The 23275-nt window shown below is 41.8% G+C and overlaps 1 protein-coding gene and 1 non-coding gene across 2 annotated transcripts in view; both read left to right on the top strand.

Moving 5' to 3' along the window:
- The window catches only part of astn1 (astrotactin 1), a 1772582-nt gene that overhangs the window by 124275 nt on the left and 1625032 nt on the right, over nucleotides 1-23275 (top strand). The gene's annotated exons all lie outside the window — the stretch shown is intronic.
- On the top strand, nucleotides 3055-3157 carry LOC129701326 (U6 spliceosomal RNA). The gene has a single exon (XR_008724181.1). It is a non-coding gene; the product is annotated as a U6 spliceosomal RNA (small nuclear RNA).

The following is a 23275-nucleotide window of genomic DNA, read 5'->3' on the forward strand; positions in this document are numbered from 1 at the left end:
AATATTAGTGATGAACATGAATATACAGCATAGGAAATTTATGCTGGTGGAACATCTACTTATAATAAAGGGCAAAAAAAAGTGTTGCTTATCTTCCATCTGACATTTACATTTTCCCAAAATATCTCAAAATGCATCACTTTAATTTGGAACTACATATGCATGTTATATAGGCAAATGTAACAAATAAATGTGAAATGTGAAATAAATTTAAGATATATGAAAGAATATTGTTGTTGCTTGTGTTGTTGCAAGGCATTTTAGTCGTCCTCCCATTAGTCCCACAAGATGTTTGGTAAAGGAGAGCAGCAGCTTTGATAAACCACATGGATCATGTCTGTAGTCTAGGCACATTCAGGACTCTTAATCCTTTTTGCACCAGAGTATCTACTTCGGGAGGCTGTCGGCAAGGCCACAGGAATAATGAAGGACGAATCTCACTCCGGATACTTCATTTTCTCCCTTCTCTCCCCAGGCAAGAATTACAGAAGTTTGATAATGCATACCTCCAGATTCAGGGACAGTTTCAACCCAGCTGTATCAGGCAACTGAACCATCCTACTACCAGCTAAAGAGGGGTCCTAACATACCACCTACCTCATTGGAGATGTTTGATCTTTAATTGGACTTTACTGGACTTTATTTTACAGTAAACGTTATTCCCTTTATCCTGTATCTGTACACTGTGGATGGCTCGATTGTAATCATGTATAGCCTTTTGTTTGACTGGATAGCACGCAACATCTTCAGATAATTAGTGTAATCCTCTAGATTAATAGCCCAGTAATGTAACTGGAGCATTTCATACACACATCATAAATATCCATATAGAAACATTAATTTTCAATATTATTTTTCCACTGATGGTTAGCACGCAACAAAATAGCTTTTCACTGTACTTCGGTACATGTGACAATAAACTAAACTAAACTAAAACATAAGCTAAATCCTTTGCGCCATTACTTGTATGCTTTTGTAGGTCACCAGAATAAATAAAAAGGGGAGTGAATTAAGACAGACATGAGGAAAATCACTTTATGCAGTTGAACCAGACAATAGTCTATCTGATCTGGACAGTCTGGGTGTGGGTTGGATGGTTCCTGGAGGAGTCTACAACAAACAATCCATCTCAGGATGCAGGCTTGAGAGGAGAGGCTTCTTCACATAATGCGGTGGTGAGCCAGTGGAATTCTCTGTGATTGAAACCTGGAGTGTGCTGCCTGCAGAAGCGGTGGATGCAGGTCCTGTTATGGCCTCCAGGAGCGAATTAGATAGCTTGTCAAGGACAAAGAGTCAGGGACTTGACTAAAGATTAGGAAGGAACTGCAGGTGCTGGTTTATACCAAAGATAGACACTAAATGCTGGAGTAATTCAACGAGTCAGTCAGCATCCCCGAAGAAAAAGAATAGGTGACATTTCATGTTGGGAAGTATTAAGAAGGGTTCTGACCCTAAACGTCACCTACTCTTCTTCCCCAGAGAAGCTGCCTGACCCACTGAGTTATTCCAGCATTTTATGTCTGACGAGTTAATGAATTGTCCAGGCAGAGATCAGAAGCAGACACGATGGGTTGAATGGTTTATTTTTGTGCAGTAATCATTCCACGATCCTGTGCTTGCACACAGCTTTATACAAGGAATACAGTTCAACCAAAAATGGCTAACATTCCTGATAGCTACAGTATCTAAAAGGCATAAGCCCACCTTCTTTAACTTTGTTCCATTAGTTACTCCTTTTAACTAGAAGGGAATGATTTTCATATGAACCAATATCATTGCTTCCAGTAGATACATCATTGTTCTTATATACAGTGTGAAGCTTTATCATAAGATCAGAAGATATTGGGGCAGAATTGGGACATTTGACCCATCATGACTTCTTCATCATTACATCATGGCTAATCTAATTTCCCTTCATAGAAACATAGAAAATAGGTGCATGAGTAGGCCATTCGGCCCTTTGAGCCTGCACCGCCATTCAATATGATCATGGCTGATCATCCAACTCAGTATCCTGTACCTGCCTTCTCTTCATCCCTTCAGCCACAAGAGCCACATCTAACTCCCTCTTAATATAGCCAACAAAATGGCCTCAACTACCTTCTGTGGCAGAGAATTCCAGAGATTCACCACTCTCTGTAAAAAATGTTTTCCTCATCTCGGTCCTAAAAGATTCAAACCCCATTCTCCGACCATCTCTCTGTAATCTTACTAATCAAGAACCCATCAATCTCCGCTTTAAAATGAATTCCACAGATCAACCACCTTCTGGCTAAAGAAATTCCTCCTCAACTCTATTATAAAAGTATGTCCTTTTAATTTTGAGGCTGTGTCCTCTGGTCCTAGACTCCCACGAATGGAAGTATCCTCTCCACATTCACTCTGTCTAAGCCCGTCATTGTTAGGTAGGATTCAATAAGATATAGCTTTGATAGAAGGCACACTATATAAGAAGAAGAAGCAAGACTTGGTGTCTTGTTCAACATAAGAAGAATTTCCTTTGGACTCAGTGGATTAGAATGTTGCAGAAATCACTGAGTAAGATTCAGTCTGGATTATACATTGTAGGTACGTGTAAGTGGAAGATATATGCACTCCTCTTCCTTTCTAATGTACAATATCATTCATTGTTCTCTTGCAATGTATTCCTTTCCAAGATTCAGTTGGCAAAATCTCCAGGAAACTGCACTGAGCATTAACTATTCAGTAATTAGCTCTGATTATTCTAAAATAATAATTGAATAACATTTAGAACCCTTATTACATTTCTGATGCTTTATCATCGTACAATAATCATCCTTGCCTCTCAAAGCAATGGATCCGCCTACATTTAGAAGTTTAAATATTTAAATAGCTCAAACCCAAAGCCAAATATTCCTATTTATGGACAAAATATATCATCGGCAGAAGTGAATTTGATTTAGCAGTCTATATCTCCCTGAGGCATATCCAGTGCCATTCATGCATATATTGTCCCCAGTATAGATTGGATTTCATTACTTGGAGCCCAAAGTTGAACTTGCATTGATAGTGTTGCTGGTTTTATTATATTCTATCTGTTCAGCAGCACATACACTAAAATTGGAAAGTACAGAGAAGATTATCATGGCCTCTGTGGAAGGATAACAAGCAGATCTGTGAAATAAATAAATATGTATATATGAACGCATAGACAATCAGGACGGCACAGTGGCGCAGGGGTAGAGTTGCTGCCTTACAGTGCCAGAGACCGGGGGTTCAATCCTGACTATAGATGCTGTCTGTACGGAGTTTGTATGTTCTCCCTGTGACCACGTGGGTTTCCACCGGGTGCTCCCGTTTCCTCCCACAATCCAAAGATGTGCAGGTTTGTAGGTTATTTGGCTTTGGTAAAAATTGTAAATTTTGGTAAAAATTGTAAATTTTGCCAAGCGTTTATGATAGTGCAGGTGTAGTGGAGTGATTGCTGGTTGGCATGAACTCGGTGGGCAGAAGGGCCTGTTTCCACGCTGTATGTCCAAAGTCTAAAGATCACCACCGAGTTTCCAAATGTTTGAATGTTCATTGCTGCTCTCCCATCTGGCTGGTGACAGGAGCACCTGAAGCAATTTAAAGGGCTGTTTGCTGCATTGTTTGCAAGCTGCATCAGGGATGATTACGTTTTTGATGCACGGCAGAGCATTTCTTCAGTTGTGATTCAGATTGGTACCGAATGAGTCCTCTCTTCAAACTGCACGCAAGCCCACAGTGCCTCCCACATGGATAATGACATAGCCATTACTGCATTACACATGGCTTTCTGGTTCACATTTCTGAACATGCATGAACAATGGAACAAGATAATTGGGATAAGACAAAGGCCTGAACTTTATTTTTTTAATTCTCGGGGAAGATGTGTGGGAGAGAAATGTGGGTTGGGATCAATGTAGTGGTGAACTATCACTTCTTTAATGTACAGAATGATAGAATTGGAAGGGAACAGCGGAGTATAACTGACGTATCAAGCCTTGCCAGGCTGGGTAAGATTCTATATTTCATATTATCTTACAACAAAGAAGGCGGCCATTTGGTGCATTGAGTTGGTACTAACTCTAAGAACAATCTCATTTGCCTATTTATTTCACCCATTCTCTCTCATTAGCCCATTGACTCTACACTGCTTCTTTTGCTATCCGAAAAGTAGGTTGAACCAGTTCCACATTTGGGATATGTCCTGTCACACAATCATACACACACAGCCACCGACTCAGATCTTGTACCATTTGTCGGTAACTAAGAGGTGAGATCTGGATGTTGCCTCAAGCCAGAAATCGACATTTTCAAGAGTTTATGTTCATGACAAAGGAGCAGAATTAGGCCATTCGGCCCATCGAGTCTACTCCACTAAATGGTTGATGCATCTTTCCCTCTCAACCCCTTCCCCCCCGCCATTACATTTGACACCCTTGCAAATCAAGAAACTGTTAATCTCCACTAAAAATACCCAGTGACTTGGCCTCCACAGCCGTCTGTGACAATGAATTCCAGATTCACCACCCTCTGACTAAAGAAATTCCTCCTCATCTCCTTTCCAAAGACACGGTCTTTTTATTCTGAGGCTGCATCCTCTGGTCCTAGACTCTCCCACTAATGGGAACATCCTCTCCACATCCACTCTATCCAGGCCTTTATCCAGTGCCCTATCCAGTGCACACTCCAGGTCTGTTCCAAAGGTCTCAAATGAGCATTTTGAAGAAACAGCCTACAATGAAGACTGGAAGACATCCACAAGAAGACATGTAATATGACATGTGGTATGTCTCCCACTGGTAGGGATGCCCAGAAGCCTGTGCCAAATGTTAAGCATCACAGATTGACCACCACCTCTATCTCCGTCAATTCACTTGCTCTGTTATGCGGCATATGATGGCTGAGGTCTCAGCTCCCATTGCAGAGCAAGCAGATAGCATCCAGTGGGGGAGCAATGTAGTGAAATGTTCAAACAACAGGGCGGCACAAAGGTGGAGCGATAGATTTGCTGCCTTACAGTACTTGTAGCTCCAGAGACCCAGGTTCAATCCCGATCGTATGGAGTCTGTACATTCTCCCCATGACCTGCGTGGGTTTTCTCTGAGATGTTCGGTTTCCTCACACACGCCAAAGACGTACAGGTATGTAGGTAAATTAGCTGGTGTGTGTAGAATAGTTTTAATATGCAGGGACCGCTGGTCGGCACGGACCCGGTGGGCCAAAGGGCCTGTTTTCACACTGTATCTCTAAACTGAACTAAACAGCTACAGAGGTGAAAATGCTGCCCTTGTGGCTTTTGGTTTCATTGACCCAAAGGCTTCTTGTGTCATTGCATTCCACTGGTTTTCATGCGTACTGATAAGCAGAATCACTGAGGTTTCTCCCCATGGGTGTGTAACTCTCTGCATGGTGCATAAAACAGCTGTACCCACTAAGGAACAGCATTTGGGATACCACCACAGCTAACTCCATCGTGTACTTAGCTAGACATATAGCGTGGAACCAGGTCCTCCGGCCCAACTAGTGTGCGCCGACCAGCCATTACCCATGCTATTCTTCTATCCTGCACACGAGAGACACTTTTGCAGAAGCCAATTAACCTACAAACCTGCACGTCATTGGAATGTGGGAGCAAAATGTAGAACCTGGCGAAAAGCAATGTGATCACAGGGAGAATGTACAAACTCCCTACAGACAGCACCCGTGGTCGGGATTGAACCCAGGTCTCTGCCACTGTAAGGTAGCAACTCTACCGCTGCACCATCATGCCACACTCTTTATTGCTTTTGTAACCAAAATGTTACACCTTTTAAACAAACCACTTAAATGCTATTGTTCTGTACGATGACTGCATTCCATCTATTAATTGATCTCTTCCGTTAGTGTATTCATGTAATTTGCGTTTTTCAAAACAGGATTGGATGGTGTTTTAAATTGTACAAAAATCTGGTGTATTTCATACTATTGGAATTTTATTAGGCAGAGGAGAATCCGTAATATCGTTCCCTCAGTTTGTAGGAATTGATTAATGAGAATAGGTTATCAACTAATTTATACAGTGGAAGATCTTAATTCAGTGGAAGCAATTAAATGTGTATTGCTCGGCTTCATGAGCCTGAGTTTGCCTTTAATCATCTTGATATTTTCATGACAACAGTAAAATTCTGATGTTAATTCCTAACATCCATCAATCTAATGTGGACGCACATTAATTTATGCAATTTTCTTAGATGAAGAATGACAGGGTTGACTAACAAAGCTGTTTTTTTCACATTATTCTCAGAGCTTGCTTTATGACCATCTCTAAATCTATTATTTTTATCTGGAACGTCCCTCTCAATATCCCCCGAAAAGCCATGACTATTGTCATCGTTTACCTACTCCTAAAATCAGAATCTGGAACAGTTGCGTAGGATGGAACTGCAGATGCTGGTTTACACCAAAGATAGACACAAAGTGCTGGAGTATCTCCGTGGGACAGGCAGCATCTCTGGAGAAAGTGGATGAGTGATGTTTCAGGTTGTTGGATTGGATTCGTGCCAATGTGCCTGGTTTATGAGAGTTCAACATGGCCTTGGAAATCTAAGGTTGTACCTGTTTCAGATTCAGATTCAGATTCAGATTCAATTTTAATTGTCATTGTAAGTGTACAGTACAGAGACAACGAAATGCATTTAGCATCTCCCTTGAAGAGCGACATAGCAAACGATTTGAATAAAAAATAATAAGTGTCCGGGGGGGGGGGGGGTGGTGATTGGCAGTCACCGAGGTACGTTGTTGAGTAGAGTGACAGCCGCCGGAAAGAAGCTGGCATGGACAATTCTGGCATGGACAATTGTGCCATGAATTACATTGAGGCTGATGATGGGTGATCTTAGAATACCTCAGGATCTACTGATCACTTATTTTGGCATCTAGAACTGCAGAAGGGAGTTTATGTCCTTCATTCAAAAACCGTGCCTTTCTTCATACAGAAGGCAATTCATTTCCTTTCAGCATTTATCTGTACAGGGTACAGGGTATTGCATTGTCCTTTCCGTGTTGCACCCTCCTACTCAGCACCAGTCCACTTGCCGATACTGACACATATTGCTGCAACTAGTAGTGCTGCTACCTCACATGGACAGAGACGGGTTTAGTCTTCATGTCCGGTTATGCGTGTATGGAGTTTGCATGTCGTCTCTGTGCCGTGGAAAGCATTTTATCGGGATGCATCACAGCAAGGTTTGGGAACAGCTCCATCCAAGACTGCAAGATATTGCAGTGAATTGTGAGAATTGTGGACGCGGCCCAGACCATCACACAAACCAACCTCCCTTCTACCGACTCCATCTACACTTCACACTACCTCAGCAGGGCCGCCAGCATAATCAAGGATGAGTTTGACCTGGTCACTCCCTCTTCTCCTTTCTCCCATCAGGCAAGAGGTACAGAAGTGTGAACACGCATACTTTCAGATTCAGAGACAGTTTCTTCCCAGCTGTTATCGGGCAACTGAACCATCCCATCAACAACTATAGAGCAGTCCAGAGTTACCATCTACTTCATTGGAAACCCTTGCACTATCTTTAATCGGACTTTACTGGACTATATCTTAGACTAAACATTATTCTCCTTATCCTGTATCTGTACACTCCGGGTGGCTCGATTGTAATCAAGAATACCCTTTCCACTGACTGGTTAGCATGCAACAAAAGGTGCCAGAGATGTAGTGCTGAGTTCACACACGCTGTTTCCCTTTAGACTTCAGAGATACAGTGGGGAAACAGGCCCTTCCGCCCACCGAGACTGTGCCGACAAGCTTGGCCCATACACTAGTACAATCCAACACACTAGTGACAATTTACAAGTTGAACAAAGCCAACTAACCTACAAACCTGCAAGTTTTTGTAGTATGGGAGGAATCAAGAGCACCTGGGGAAATACCATGTGCTCACGGGGAAAACGTACAAACTCTGTAGAGACAGCACCCGTATTGAGGATCGATCCCGGATCTCTGGTGCTGTAAGGCAGCAACTCTACCTCTGCGCCCCTGTGCACCCTTTTTAGTAACCCATTGCTTTTGCTTCTTGACTAAGTCTAGCTGAGTTGAGTTTGAGTTTAGTTCATTGTCATGTGTACTGACGTATTGTGAAAAGTTTTTGTTGCGTGCTAATCGCCCAGCGGAAAGACAATACATGATTTCAATCAAGCCATTCACAGTGTTCAGATACATGATAAAGGGAATAACATGCATAACATTTAGTGCAAGATAAAGCCAGCAAAGTCCAATCAAAGGGTCTCCAATGAGAGTAGTTCAGGACTGCTCTCTATTTGTTGGTAGGATGGTTCAGTTGCCTGATAACAGCTGGGAAAAACTGTCCCTGAATCTGAAGGTGTGCATTTTCACACTTCTATATCTTTTGTTCAATGGGAGAGGGGAGAAAGGGAGTGGCCTTGGTACTACTTGTTCTTGATTATGCTGGTGGCCTTACTGAGGCAGCGTGAGGTGTAAACAGAGCTTATGAAGTCCTCGGGAAAGCCAGCTGACCTGTGCCTGAGACCACACCTCACTGGGCCACTGGGACAGTTTGATATAGCTCCAGGTACATGCAAGCATGTTTTGATGCAAGTTTGCTGAATGAAATGTTTTACTCTGGCATTCTCAAGGGGAGGAAGCATGCTTCTTGATATTTTACACCCAATAACAAACATATATATTAGATGGATTTAAAGTCTGAAAGATTTAGGGCCAGATGGTTATGAGGAAGTCACGGTAAAGAAGAATTGAGGCCAGCATAGTTCAGCCATGGTCATTTTGAATGGTGGGGGTAGCTTAAAGGCTGGCTGGTCTACTCCTGCTCCTATGTTTTTGTGCTCCTGTGTCTGTTCCCTGAATCCCACTTTAAATGAAGGAGCAAATGGATTAAATTAAACTGCTCTGAGGCTGATAGAATTTAGAATGTTAACTCTATGCACATTTGCAGATCCCAGGTCAGTTTTAAGCAGGTTGATGAAGTCGTGGGGCTAGAAAAACTAATCTAATATGCATACTAACTCATCTCTTCCTTTAATAAAGGAGTAGCTGCCTCTAAGAAGGCTGCTTTCTCTTCCCATCCGTCTTGGATTAAATCAGTCAGGTGAGAAATTGGGACCAGTCAACCATGGTATCATTACAAGTAGAGGCACAATGGCCATTTTATAGAGGGGAAGTGGGAGAGAGCCAACTGGCAGAACTAATCTCAAAACAAAAATATATGAAATTGAATTAACACAGTGTAATTCAGGGCAAAATCTAAGTTATAGTTTAGTTTTAGTTTATCATCATAGTGAAAAGAGTTTTTGTTACGTGCTATCCAGTCAGCTGAAAGACCGTACATGATTACAATCAAGCGGTGCACAGTGTACAGTTACAGGATAAAGGGAATAACATTTAGTGACAGAGGATGTCCAGTAAAATCCGATTAACGATAGTCCGAGGGTCTCCAATGAGTTAGATGGTAAACTCAGGACTGCTCTCTAGTGGTAATATGACGGGTCAGTTACCTGATAACTATAGTGCTATAGTTACTATACTATAGTATAATAGTGTACTATGTGGTCACTAGACCTCGAGCCAGGATCCAGTGAACAAATATAACATCTCAAGTCTGCTTTGGCTTGAGGTTGCATAACTCAAGCAAAACACAATGTTCTGCAGTAACTCTGCGGGTCAGGCAGCATCTGTGGAGGGAATGTATAGATGACAATTCGGGTTGGGACCCTTCTTCAGCCCATATTCAGTCTGAAGAAGGGTTTCCGACCCCAAACATTGCCTATCCATTCCCTCCACAGTTGCTACCTGACCTGCAGAGTTACCACAGCACTCTGTGTTTTGATCAAGATTCCAGCATCTGCAGTTCTTTGTGCCTCCACTAGGCAAGTCAACATGGGCCAAGTATTGAGGCTGGGACCTTCTGGTCCTAGAGCTGGTGAATTTACCCATTAGTTTAATGTGGAGAATTTCATGGGTACATTCCCGTGCTCTCAACAGTACAACTGTCATGGTCCTCTATGAAGGATTTGATCAAAGTCTACTTCAACAACCAATTATTCAACCAACCTTTTTGGCATGGGACCCGCACCCAATGTCTATTGCTCCTGGAAAGGAACAAAAAACATGTTGACGCAATGAGGTGAGAGATTTTTGTGCAAAAGTGAATAATCATTCACTTTTTGTCCCTGGTATTGTGATCACAGCTTGCTAAAGTTTTATAGTTTAGAGTTTAGACATACAGCGCAGAAACAAACCCTTTGGCCCACTGAGTCCACACTGATCATCGACCACCCATACACTCGTTCTATGTTATCCCACTTTTGCATCTTACACATTAGGGGCAATTTTGCAGAAGCCAATTAACCTGCATGTCTTTGGAAAGTGGGAGGAAATATTCCTTTGGTAAATATTGAAATTGTTTCCGAACTCCTAACCTTCAGATTGATCAGAACCAGAAAGAAATATAATGTGGTCGCTGCATTACCAGATAAATTGACTTAATAATTGATTGATTCAAACAATTAATGAACTGACTGGCACAACCAAATTAATAATTGACAACCTGAATAATTTTAATTTGCAAACTTGATTAAAAAAATACATAATGACAGTTCTGTGAATAATTAATTCCCAGTTGAAATAAGTGAATGAAGTAACAATTATTTTAATGAATAATGCATTACCAGATTGGAACAATCACTTATTTTTGGTTTAATTTTTTTCTCAGAAATAAACAAATTTCTAGTTCTTAAAGTTTTCTTCTCATGACCTGTTTTAAGTTGAGAAATCTACGTGGGCAATTAACATCACAGAATGATGGAAGCTTATAGCGAAAGAGTCCATTTGGCCTCTCAGGTCCATACTAGTTCTAAATGGAGCAACCCAGCCTGTCCCAGTGCCTTAGGATTTAACCAACTCCTTTTAGAAAGCATCAAATGACTCTGCCTCCACTATGAGCTCTGACAGTGTATACCAGATCTGGAAGATCCAGCCTAATGACAGTGCAATAAACCTGCAACTCAGCAGAAGTGAGTTGTGGAAGTACATATATATCACAGCAACTACATTTCCCTCATTGACCTGCTTCACTACTGTATCAAAAACTTGATCAATATAGTAAAGCACAATTTAGTAACTCCATTCTGCCTTTCCCTCATCAATCTGCACTTGCCAAGAAGACTACTAATTCTTCCTTAATAATCGGTTCTAAGTGTTTGCCCACTGCTAAGATTAAATTGACTGGCCTACAATCATTGGTTTTAATCTTAAGTTTTTTCCTCTTGCGCCATCCTATTATCCACAAACGATTGATATTAATTGTCAGTGTCTGCACAATTTTCACCCATTTTTATCTCCGTAACTTAAGGGGCTGTCCCACTTGGGTGACCTAATACGCGAGTTCTGGCGAGTTTGCCCTCTACTCATATTTGCAGCATGGTTGACACGAGGTCATAGGAGGTCTTTGAAACCCTCTTTCATGCTCGAGAGTAGTTCCCGTGTACTCGAGGCCTCAGCTAGGTCACACCGTATTTTTCAATATGTTGAAAAATGCCCGCGAGTAAAAAAAAGTTTGCCATGGAAAAAATCGATAATTTTTTTACTCGTAGGTTTAGTCTAGGTAGGTCGTAGTAGTTCGGCATGTTAGTCGTAGGTAATCGATGGTAGTCGAAAGTAGTCGAAGGTAGTCGAAGGAAGTCGTAGATAGCCTTCATCATAGTCGAAGGGAGGTCGAAGGGAGGTCGAAGGAGATCGAAAGAGGTCGTCTTCAGTCTCCACTATTCGGTGTCCAATTTTCCCGAAGTTAGTCGTAGCTAGTCGCAGCTAGTCGAAGCTAGTCTTCAACATAGTTGAAGGAGATTGAAGGAGGTCTTCTACATAGTTGAAGGAGGTCTTCAACATGACATTTTTTTTCAAACTCTCCTAAACACTTCTAAACTCGCCAATTAGGTCGCCCAAGTGGGACAGCCCCTTTAGATTGTTTCCCATCTGGACCAACTGATCTGTAACCTTAAGCCTTTCCAATAACTCCACTACATCTTCCTTGATAGAAACTGCACAGCAACATGGGGGGAGTGAGAAAGAGAGAGAGAGAGGAAGAGTTGGGTTGAGTTTATTGTCGTATACTGTACACATGAGGCATAAGTGCAATGAAAATCTTACTTGCAGCAACACCACAGGCACCTAAACTCAGCCAACACACAAAAAACCCATACATTACAGAGTGAAAAGAGAAAGTTTGTGCAAAAATAATGAAGACATTAGTGCAAAACTTCACAATTTAGAAAGCAAGTCCATGGTAGTGCAAGAGATGATCCATAGCGTTCCATTGTCGAGGTCACAGGTTGCCACAGTGACGGAGAGGTAGATTTGCCACTTACACACCAGAGACCCGTGTTCAATCCTGACTACAGGTGCTGTCTGTATGGAATTTGTATGTTTTCCCTGTGACCGTGTGGGTTTTCTCCGGGTGTTCCAGTTTCCTCCTACACTCCAAAGACGCACCACTATAGGTTTGTAGGTTAGTTGGCTTCGGTTAAATTGTAAATTGTCTCTAGTGTGTGTAAGATAGTGTTGGTGTATGGGGTGATTGCTGGTTAGTGCGGACTCAGTGGACAAATGGCCTGTTTCCGTGCTAGTCTCTAAAGTCTAAGGTATATCTCTAAAGGTCAGATTAAGAACCTAATCAAGAACCTAATGGTTGTAAGAAAGTAGCTGATCCTGAACTTGCTGGCGTGGCACTTTTGGCCTCTGTATCTCCTGCCCGACATAGTAGTGAGAAGATGTCGATGGGGATCTTTGATGATACAGTGCCTCATGTAGATGCTTTTGATGGTTGGCAGGGTTGTACCCCTGATGGGCCAGGCTAGGTCCACCTCTCTCTGCCTGCATTCCTGTGGGTTGGCTCACTAGGCTAAACAGAAGCCATTTAACCTACAAACCTGCACATCTTTGGAGTGTGGGTGGAAATGAGAGCACCCAGAGAAATCCCATGCAGTCATAGTGAGAACATACAAACTCCATACTGACAGCTCCGGTAGTCAGGATCGAACCCGAGTCTCTGGTGCTGTAAGGTAGCAATCTCTGCTGCTGCGCCACTGTGCTGCCCCTGCACTAATCCGTACTGTTCGAGGTCTGTCAATTCATAATCAAGGATCCAGTTACAATGGGAGGTACAGAGTCCTGGGACTTGGAGCTTGGTGGTGATTGCATTGAATGCCAAGCTGTAGTCAATGAATAGCAACCTGACGTCTGCGTTCCTGTTATCCAGATGGTTCCGATAAGTGTGAGGAGTCAGTGAGATAGCATCTGCCGTGGACATGCTGTGGTGATAGGCTAATTGAACCAGACCCAGGACATTTTTTTTTTAATTTAGAGATACAGTTTAGAAAGAGGACCTTCAGCCCCTGACACCACACCAACCAGTGATCACCCATACACCAGTTCGATCCCACATACTAGGGACAATTTACAGAAGACGATTAACCTACAAATCAGTACGTCTTTGGAGTGTGGGAGGAAACCAGATCACCTGGAGAAAACCCATGCGGTCACAGGGAGAATGTACAAACTCCATACAGACAACTCCCGTAGTCAGGATCAAACCTGGGTCTCTGGTGCTGTGAGGCCACAACGCTACCTGTGCACCACTCTGCTGGTATTTCTGAATATTCTTGCATTTACTTCACATTGATTCTGTAAAGAAATCGACCTAGTTCCCACCTCAAACATGAGTTGATATTCACGGCTGCTTTATCATAAGCCGAATTCAGCATATGTGATATGCTAAATTCCGAAAAGGGTTGCAGTCAAAGCAATAAATAGATGTATAATGTACATTACTACGGTCATGGAAAAGAATATTGCTAACCAGCAGTGGATTACCACGCTGAGTGTGTTACAACTACAATATATCTGCGACAATTAATCAACTCATAATCGATTAAGCCATTAAAAATGTTAATGTGAAGATAATGATGTAATCCACTAATGATCTCACTGTCAAGCCAGTTGGCATGGATATGTTGAGCTGGTGAATGGATTTGATTCAGTTTTATGTGGCCTGCTTTAAACATGGCACCGTAATAATTGAGATAGATTTCAATATATATTTTTCCAGCCTCAGCTCTATTGTGAAGATATTCTGTAAATCTGTTATCTGTGATGTAAGGCACCACAGGTTTTACACCTTGCATCCAAGCTCAGTAATATAACATCATATGTCTTATCATTAAGTGATTCAATTATAGAATTACTTGCTTGGCATATTTTTATTACTGATTCATGCAGGCATGAATGCTGAAGAAATCTTGAAGTCAAGTCTCGTAATTAAATTTGGCTCCATTTACAAGTAATGAATGCATTTTTTTTTTTTAAATCCATCCCTGTGCGTGATTTTCATCTGATTGCTTCTTTCAAACTCACAGTTGTTGACTGCCCAGCCAAAAAACTAGGCATCCCCTAGGTTAGTGAGGGCTAAGATAGAATGGGCTTCCAGCTTCCCACTCAAAGCCCTTGGAATCCACTCAGAGTTTAATAAGTTCATGGCTCTGAGGAGAAAAATGAGGCTATTTGGCCCATCAAGTCTACTCCGGCATACAATCACAGCTGTTCTACCTTTTCCTCTCAACCCAATCCTCCTGCCTGCTCCCCATAACATTTGACATGTTCCCTGTTCTCTAGGACCTCAGAACATTTGGAAGAACCCTCAGCAGATTGTTTAGTTATTTGATCTCCATGTTACCAAGAGTGTAGTGAAAAACTTTAGGAAGTGCAGAAAAGGTTTACCAGGAGAATTGATGAAGATAATGTGAATTAAATCAGAGGGTTGTGATGGAAGGTAGATTAGCTGGAACGTCAGAAGGTTGAAGGGAGATTTGGACTTTCAGAAAACTTTGATAAGGTCCAACATAGGAAATTAGTGGAGAAACTTAGGGCACATGGTATTGGTGTTAGAGTGCTGACATGGATAGAAAATGAATTGGCAGACAGGAAACAAAGAGTAGGGATTAACGGGTCCCTTTCAGAATGGCAGGCAGTGACTAGTGGGGTACCGCAAGCCTTGGTACTGTGACTGCAGCTATTTACAATATACATCAATGATTTGGATGTAGGGATTCAAAGTAATATTAACAAATTCGCATATGACACAAAGCTGGGTGGCAGTGTAAACTGTGAGGAGGATGCTGTGAGAATGCAGTGTGACTTGGACAGGTTGGGGGAGTGGGCAGATGCATGGCAAATGATGTTCAATGTGGATAAATATGAGGTTATCCACTTTGGTATAAAAAACAGGAAGGCAGATTATTATCTAATGGCGTCAAGTTGGGAAAAGGGGAAGTGCAATGAAAGTAAGCATGCAGGTCCAGCAGGCAGTGAAGAAAGTGAATAGCATGTTCGCCTTTATAAGAGGAACCGAGTATAGGATCAAAGAGGTCCTTCTGCAGTTGTATAGGACCCTAGTGAGACCACACCTGGAGTATTGTGTGCAGTTTTGGTCCCCTGAGGAAAGACATTCTTGCTATTGTGGGAGTGCAGCATAGGTTTACAAGGTTAATTCCCGATATGGCAGGACTGTCATATGCTGAGAGAATGGAGCGGCTGGGCTTGTACACTCTGCTGGAGTTTAGAAGGATGAGAGGATATATTTTTGAAACATATAAGATTGATAAGGGTTTGGACACGGTAGAGGCAGGAAACATGTTCCAGGTGTTGGGGGAGTCCAGAGCCAAGGGCCACAGTTTAAGAATAAGGGGTAAGCCATTTAGAACGGAGACGAGGAAACACTTTTTCTCACAGAGTTGTGAGTCTGTGGAATTCTCTCCCTCAGAGGGCGGTGGAGGCCAGTTCTCTGGATACTTTCAAGAGAGAGTTAGATAGGGCTCTTAAAGATAGCGGAGTAAGGGGATATGGGGAGAAGGCAGGAACGGGGAACTGATTGGGAATGATCAGCCATGATCACATTGAATGGCAGTGCTGGCTCGAAGGGCCGAATGGCCTACTCCTGCACCTATTGTCTATTGTTAATTGATAGAAGTATATGAAATGATGAGAGGCAGAGCTAGGGTAGACAGCCAGAACCTTTCTCCCAGGGTGGAAATGTCCAACACTAGTGGATTTTGTTCTAAGGTGAGAGTGGGAGAGTTTAATAGATATGTGCTGGGCAAGTGTTTTACACAAAGAGTAGTGGGGGCCTAAAACACATTGTCAGAGAAGGTGGTGGAGGCAGATATAGATGTATTCAGGCATCCGGTCTGAAGAAGGGTCCCAACCTGCTACATCACCTATCTATGTACTCCAGACATGCTGCCTGGCCTGCTGGGTTAATCCAGCACTCTGAGTCCTTTCACATTCATAATTGTTCTTTTTGCCTCTAAATGCTCCATACTTTATTGGCTTCAGCTGACAAGCTCTGAGAGAGATCATTGAGGGTTTTCAGGTGTATAACTGCGGTACATAAGTGTCCCGAGAATAGGCGTGCATTTAAATCTCCTATCATTCGTGGTTGCCGCACAGTAATTCTGAGCCTGTTGGCTGCCTGCTGAAAGGACACTTTCATTGTTCAGTGTAGAGGTCATAGAAGAAACATTTTAAAACACATTTTGCGGGAAGCAGATGGAAAATGTGTTAGAAATTCAACTAGCTGTTCCATTTGAGGGTCAGATACCGTATCTGCTACCATTGGGTCAGTAACTAAATTGGAGTGAGTCCTTCGGGGTCATGTTCCATCTGTTCAAATGTGTCTTAGACTCTGCAATGTTTTGGAAATCCTTGCCAGCTCTGGGTGTCTGAGGAACGGTTTCTACAAAAAGTCAATTTGCTGCAGCCCTGTACGTCCTTGTTCGACACAGACGTGCTCCAATCCCCAGAGACACTGCCGTGGTGGTTCGAAATTCTCTCGGGGAATCAACGCAGAAAATAGCATGTAAAACAAGGTGGAAAGTGCAAACTCTCCTCCTTAGAACAGAGAGGGATGAGGGGTGATCTTACAACGGTGTACAAAATCATGAGAGGAAGAGATCGGGTAAATGCACAGTCTTTTTGCCCAGAGTAGGGGAATCAAGAACCAGAGGACATAGGTTTAAGGTGAGGGGGGAAAGATTAATTGGAACCTGAGGGGTGACTTTTTTTACACAAACGTTGGTGGGTGTATGGAATGTGCTGCCAGAGGAAGAATTTGAGGCAGGTACTATCGCAATGTTTAAGAAACAGATAGACAAGTACATGGATAGAATAGGTTTTGAGGGTTATGGGCAAAACTCAGGCAGGTGGGACAAGTGTAGATGGGGCATGTTGGTTGGCGTGGGTAAGTTGGGCCGAAGAGCCTGTGTCCATGCTATTTGACTCTATAACTCCATAACCTGAATCTCTGCAATCATTTCCCAAATGCAGAGAGGCCACCAATTTCTAAAGAGCTGATGAGGATAATAATGACAATTTAACATGTTATTATGTGAGATACACAAATGGCAGAGGGCAATGTATCATCTGCTGAGGAGATACATTTCAATCCACAAATTTCCAGCAAATTTGCTCGAAACAAGAAAGTAGTTATACTCTCATCAGTGTTATTTTAATATTAATGATGATAGCCACATAATTAAGGAAGGATGCACTTGCCCTGCAGTGTATGCAGCCTGGGGTGGACCTCTGGTTGGGATGGGTGGCAGTTCTGAGAAGAGACCAGACAGAGTGGGTATGTTTTTCTTGTAGAGGTAGAGGCTGAGAGGGAACCCCAGATAATCACAAGTCATAGATAGTAGAAAGTGGGTAGATCATAGAAAATGATTCCTAGTTGCAGAGATATTTAGTGTGAGGGGTAAGAGTTGTAGAGAGTATCTGCAGAAGAATCTTTTCACCCAGAGGGTGATTGGTATATGGAACACACCGTTCAAATGGATGCTGAAAGCAGGTGCTCCCACACAACATCTAAGACCATTTTGTGGTGGCACGGTGGCGCAGTGTTAGAGTTGCTGCCTTACTGCGCCAGAGACCTAGGTTCGATCCTGACTACTAGTCAGGATCAGACTACTGTCTGTATGGAGTTTGTGCATTCTCGGTATTGCCATGTGGGTTTTCTCCGGGTGCTCCGGCTTCCTCCCGGATTCCAAAGACACCAGACCACATGTTCAAACTCTCCCGGTAACTCAAGCCCGCAAGCCCAGGTAACATCCTGGTGAGTTTCTTCCGCACCTTTTCTAACTTAATGACATCTTTCCTGTAGCTGGGCGACCAGAACATGCACATTTTTCCAAGTGTGGTCTCACCAACAAGTTCTGACAGTTTTAGGGCTGTGTTTTTTCTGTCGGTGTGTTCCCAGGCCAGTAAGGAGTCAAGCCTGTCAATCATGCTGCCTTTTGGATTTTGAACTATTTAAAACCTGGTATTATAACTCCAAAATATTCTTGGAACAGAACATGTCCCCTCCACCCCGCTTTGGCAATTCTGCCCCTGTAAAAACAAAGCTGCATTCTCTGTATTATTCAATACAGGTGCAAATAGGTTTTGGAAGATGCAGGACTCAATTCCAGCTTAAAATGTTTTATGTAGAATTATGTAAACATGGAAGTGAATTAGAGAGAAACCTGATCCAAAGATTCAGAAGGCTTATAAATAGGATAATTGAAACGTAGGAATGGGATTGGTGCAATTTCAGAGATAGCATTAGAGGGCTATGAATATTTTGAGACCTTTATAGATTTATTGGGTGATCTTATTTTCAGTTATTTGCTATTTATTTTCTTTCATACCATAATAAATATTGCAAAAATGTTAGTCTGCTTAAAATGACAAGACCAGTGTGATGGGAATCTTAAAAAGGGCACAGCATAACTTGTGCCTTATGATTTGATGTTTGTTTACCTCTATGCAATGACAAATCTCCATCAGAGTTTTGGGCCACAAAACTATATGGTGCACCTTGTAACTATAAAGGGAAGTTTATTATACCATGGAGTCCCAATTTCACTAGCATGGTCCACAGTTCTCCAGAATGGGAATTAATTTACGGTGGAGTGAATGAATTACAGGATCAAATGAATTAAAGCACTCTTAAAATAGTCAAGCACATTGTTTGCATTGGTTTCAGTTTACTGTAATAACAACTAAAAAGTTTTCACTGCACCTCGGTAAACTAAACTAAACTAATACTGTGGGAGTCTTGTTGGTGCCTTACTAAATATTCTTTGCTTGGTCTTATTTATCGACTCTAAGTTCTTTTTAACTATTAAACATGAATCATCGAGTCATAGAATTATAAAGCATGGAAACAAGTTTTTCAATCTACTTTATCTATGTTGAGTATCATTTACACAAATCCCACATTAATCTTCTTTGACTAAAGGTTTCACATTAACGATCAACCTCAAAGAGCTAACCTTTGTGGCCATTCATCCCATTGTGACTTTTCTGGCTTTATGCCCTTTTGCTCCAACAAACCTTTAGATGTTAGACTTTAGAGATACAGCGTGAAAACAAGCCCTTTGACCCACTGTATTAGCGCTGACCCATGATCACCTTGGACACTGGCACTATCTTACACACTAGGGATAATTAATAACTTGCAGATGCCATTTAACATACAAACCTGCACACCTTTGAAATATGGGAGGAAACCGGAGCACCCGGAGAAAATCCTTGCGTGACAGGGAGAACGTACAAACTCCGTACAGACAGCACCCATAGTCAGGATTGGACCCAGGTCTCCGGTCCTGTAAGGCACCGACTCTACCGCATTGCCACTGTGCCGCCCTAATCCTTTCCTGTCTTTCCACGTGTCTTTATCTCAGTGGCCCGGCAGAAAAGCATCGCAAGCTCCAGTAACTTTCTGCATAAAGACATTTCTCCAAACGGCTCTCCTCACTCCCTCAGTGGCAAATTTGAATTGAAAATCTATTTTTGCAGTCTTCAAACAGAGAAAGTCATCCTATTTCATCCTATCAAAAACGTTAACTGAAATCAAAACCTTTCTATCCCTTCCCTTAGCCCTTGTCCTTCCCAGAGGAAATAAGTCAAGCAGTTAAAATTTATCCTTACAGCTCCAGATATCACTGAATCTCTGCCTCATGTTCACACAATGGTTTTAACATATTTTTTAAGTAATGGTATGCAACACTTTAAAAATAACCCAGTCGGTGCTTAGAGTGAATGTATCATTTGTTCATAACTCTGCTGGCCTTTATTTCAATTCACAAAGGCTATGTTTCTATTCATAAGGCTTGTGTTGCTTTTCCACAGGGGTCACTGAGACAAGCTGCTTATGTATTTTTTATTCTTTGTTATACATGAGCCGAACTTCTAGAGAACTAGATATCTGAACATCAAGTTCCCTCTGTTTATTCTGTGACACCAATCTACAGAATGCAGTCCATCATGTATTATCATTCTGCAAAATGTAAATCAGAAATAATAAATTATAGATATTGGAAATTTGAAATAGAAATGGAAGATGGTGGAAATCCTCGATAGGTCAAGCAGCATCTGGGGAAAAAAGAAACATGTACATGTTAAGAGCTGCTAGTATATGGAAACTACCAGCCTGAAGAAGTAATTGAGGCAGGTACAATAACAACATTTACAAGATATTGGATAGATGCATGGATAGAAAAGGTTGAGAAGGCTATGAGCATAATGGGGGTAAATGGGACTAGCTTAGATGGAACAAATTTGTCAGTATGAATGAGTTGGGCCGAAGGGCCTGTTTTCGGCTGTATGACTTTATGTCTCTTATGGATCTAAAATTATGCAGGGGATCAAGTGGTGATCTTATAGTAGTGTGTAAATTAATGAGGGGAATAGATAAGGTGAATGAACAGTATTTTACCCAGAATTGGGGAATCAAGAACCAGGAGACATAGATTTAAGGTGAGAGGGGAAATATTAGAAATCTGAGGGACAATTTTCTTTTTTCACAGAAATGTTCTGAAACTATGAACTACAAACTTTGAACTATGAACTGTTTGGGTTGCACTAAGAACTTTGGACTTCATTTTCTTTTGCACTATATTATTATTTTTTTAATTAATCGAACTTTTTTTTGTTTGCTTGTTATGTCATCTATCGAGGACTGTGTTAAATATTACCTCCATAAAATCGTACTCTGCACAAAGATCTCCAGTTAATGTATCTGGCGCACTCCTCTTTCAAAATACTTTTCAATTAAGTAATTCAATCAGATAAATCCAAGATGCTCTTTTGCTAACTTGTTTCAAATTACTGCATTTTTATCCTCTGTCCAAACAATCCTCCTGGGGTATTAAATATCTCAATATTGTTAGATGCCTAACATGCTGGCTGTTTAACTGGAAAAATGTTCGCTTCTTGTTGAATGGCTCTAGACTTTGATTGATGGCAAGGCCTCCGAGCTGCACTGATGGAGAAAATTAGCAGTCAAAATGGATATTCTTACCAGCATGAGCTACCTGTTTTGCATGCTCCTGCACGACCCTGTAGAATCTCTCAGCTACCTTTGAAAGCTTTTTAAAGCTTGAATTATTCAGTCAAAACAGACTTTTCTTTTCCCCCTTTGAATGTGTTTTTCAAGTAAACTTGAGTCGAGCTGTAATAAAGGTGGTTTGGAATGCGAGCAATTATTAAGTTGGCTCCCTACCAGATGGACACTGCTCTGAATCCTAGGGCCACGTCATTCCCTTTCACCTTGCACATCAGATTCAGAGTTAGGACCCGGATCATGTGGGTCAAATTATTAAGAATTGTGATACCAGTCACACCAGTTGCCATTGGAGTTGTTTGACATTGGTGACGACCACATTGAATAGAGGGTTCAAATTGATTGTCCACCTGCCACTCAGCTTTACTCACCACTCTGTGAAGATTTTGGATGTCCTATTCAGGCAGACAGCATGGATTTATATCTGACTTGATTAACTACTGGTGTGGGGTTCCAAAAACTGAATACTAGGACAAGCCTGCTCCAATTGATCTGACTCATACATTATTCAACTAATGGTTAAATATATTTATTTGCCATACATGTCAACAGCAGTTGACATCTTGAAAGTAAAGATATTGATCGGAATTGTTGAGGGATACATGGTTAATTTGTAACAAGAAGGAACTGCAGATGCCGGTTTACACAAAGGGACACAAAGTGCTGGAGTAACTCAGCGGGGGTCAGGCAGCATCTCTGGAGCACATTGATAGGTGATGCTTCAGGTCGTGGCCCTTCTTCACAATGATTGCAGGCATGGGGGGAGGGAGGCGGGAAAGAAAGCTGGAAGAAAGAGAGGGGCAGGACAATGCATGGTTGATATTAACTGAACACAGGTGAAGGGTTTTATTTGATAGGTAGATTGCTGGACAAAGGCCAGAGATGAAAAGACAAACATGAGCCCAAAAGGATAAAGGGTTGCCAATTGTGAAGCTCGAGGATAGAAGAGTTACAAATTGAGAAGCTAGAGGAAGGAAGGAAGGTGGAGGGGGAGGGGAGAAAGGTGTGCAAGGTGGCGGGGCATGGGAGGGGTGATGGGACTAGGAAGATAAGGGGGTTGGTTTAGGAGGAGAGGGAAAGGAAGTGATTTTAGAAGTTGTCTACAAGGAGGGCATTCGATGTTCTTAGCGTTGGGTGGTAAGCTACCCAAGTGGAATATGAAGTGGTTAATTTGCTGGTTAAGGAGAGCAACAAGGGATATACTCATCTTGCAATCATTTCTGGTGCAAAAAAGTTAATCAGTGCTCTTAAATTGACTCATTCCAGACGTAAGAATTTATTGTGAATTTGTTGTCATTTGTTGTTTTGCATGCTATGCGATCAAATCAGATAATATTATACATAAATACAATCAAGCCAAATTCAAATATAATAGATAGAGTGAAGGGGAATATACAGATATACAGAATGCAGAATATAGATATTTGCATATTGTTGTTTGTAATATAGAAATAAAAATATCAGCATGCAAAAGTGATTTGATGTATATGTCCACAAAAGAGAATGGGGAGGATAGACTATAAGAAACAGAGTGTAATTAAGAAACTTAGTTGAACACAATTATCACCAATGCTATACCATTTGGGCGACTGTATGAAGTTTAGTTATTTTAGTTTATTTTACAGATACTGCATGGAAACTGCCCCTTCAGCTCACCAAGTCTGTGCTGACCAGCGATCCCCGTACAATAACACTATCCTACCACACGAGGGACAATTTACAATCTTTATCAAAGGCAATGAACCTACAAACCTGTATGTCTTTGGAGTGTGGGAGGAAACCGGAGGATGGTCACAGGGAGGATGTACAAATTCCAGACAGACAGT

This window comes from Leucoraja erinacea, chromosome 10 (assembly GCF_028641065.1).
Source record: "Leucoraja erinacea ecotype New England chromosome 10, Leri_hhj_1, whole genome shotgun sequence".
NCBI lineage: Eukaryota > Metazoa > Chordata > Chondrichthyes > Rajiformes > Rajidae > Leucoraja > Leucoraja erinaceus.